This window comes from Orycteropus afer, unplaced genomic scaffold (genome assembly GCF_000298275.1).
Source record: "Orycteropus afer afer isolate SDZICR_OR568_19922 unplaced genomic scaffold, OryAfe1.0 scaffold00230, whole genome shotgun sequence".
NCBI classification, from domain to species: Eukaryota; Metazoa; Chordata; class Mammalia; order Tubulidentata; family Orycteropodidae; genus Orycteropus; species Orycteropus afer.
Window position 1 is genome coordinate 386,644 of NW_006921817.1, and position 1,650 is coordinate 388,293.

Below are 1,650 nucleotides of genomic sequence, written 5' to 3' on the forward strand. Positions count from 1 at the left end.
GAGGAGGAGGAGGAGGAGGAAAAAGAAAGAGAAGATATACTTGCCAACAGGGGGGAAAAAAATTAAACTCACCTTCAAATCCACCCCTGGAATATTTCTTTCTTGTGAAATCTTTTTCTTCACCTTTTTTACAATAGTGGTTTCATACAATATTTATCCTTTTATGATTGACTAATTTTAGTCTGTCAATTTGTCATACTGTGGTGGCTTGCATGTTGCTGTCAGGCTGGAGGCTATGCCACCCATATTTCAAATATCAAAAGGGCCACCCATAGCAGACAGGTTTCAGCAGAACTTTCAGACTAAGATAGACTCAGAAGAAGGAAGGGGCCAACCACTTCTTAAATAATTGGTCCGTGAGAACCTTATGAATAGCAGGAAAACACTGTCTTTTTTTGTCTTTGGTTTTGGAAAGTTTGATTATGATACATCTTGGTGATTTTCTTTTGGGGTCCATCCTGTTTGGGGTTTCGTTGAACTTCTTGAATGCATATCTTCTTGTCTTTCATCATATTAAGGAAATTTTCTTCCAACAAATATTCAACAATTTTCTTTGTGGTTTTATTTGACTCTTCCTGTCTGGAATTCTGATCACATGTATGTTATTCCTCTTGAAGGTGCCTCACATAAATTTTAGGCTTTCTTCATTAATTTTTTTTTTTTTTCTGATTGTTCCCTTAACAAAGTAGTATTGAGAGATTTGTCTGCAATCTTGCTAATTTTGTCTTGATTCAATTCTATTCCTTTGCCTTTTCAATGTGTTATCTCTTTCTCAAATCTTAGTATTAATCTTCTGGATTTGTACTTGCTATTTTTGTACACTTTCTATTTTTCATTTATTTTGTCAGTTTGCTCTCATATTGTTTTACCAAATAGCTTGACTTTTTTTCTGTATTTTCCTTAATTTCATCAGTGTTTTCCTTGACTTGTCTCTCAATTTACTGAAAGTATCTAAATATAACTTTTTTTAATTCCTCATAAGATATTTCCAAAGCCATTTCTTTCTCAGGGAAGCTTTATGGCTCTATATTTTGGTTCCTTGTTTGTACCACTTTAACTTACTTCTTTGTGTGAACAGAGATTGTCCATCGTCTCCAAGACATCATGATGTCATTTCATATGTGCTTAATTGATGACTATAATATTGTGTGATTCCTCCAGGTTTTTTCCTTTTAACTTTTTTTTTTTTTTTTTGATATATCTGAGGGAGCAGGAATGGTGTACTACTCTCTTCACTAGTTTGAGAGCACTTAGGTATCCACCACCTATCTACTGGAAAGTGTGATAGAGTATGAGAATGTGTACAGAGTTCTCTGTTCACTGTTTGCATACAGCAGCTGAGGGTGGGTTTCTTTTGGTTACCATCTATTGTTGCAGAAGCAGGTGGTTGCCCTTGCCCAGTTGGTGGGACTGCAGGAAGTGCAGATGTGGTTAGGTTGTGTGGGAAGAGTGCTGTCTTCTGCCCAGTGGGACAAAATAAACAAATAAATAATACACCAAAAATAAAAATAAAGACAATGGATCAAAAAGTACAAACAGTACAAACAAACAACAACAACAAAAGGAAAAGAAAAAAAAAATAAATGAAAACAAAACAAATAAGAAAAAAAAAACAGAACAAAGAGAAACAGAAAAAGAAAGAAAACCTTG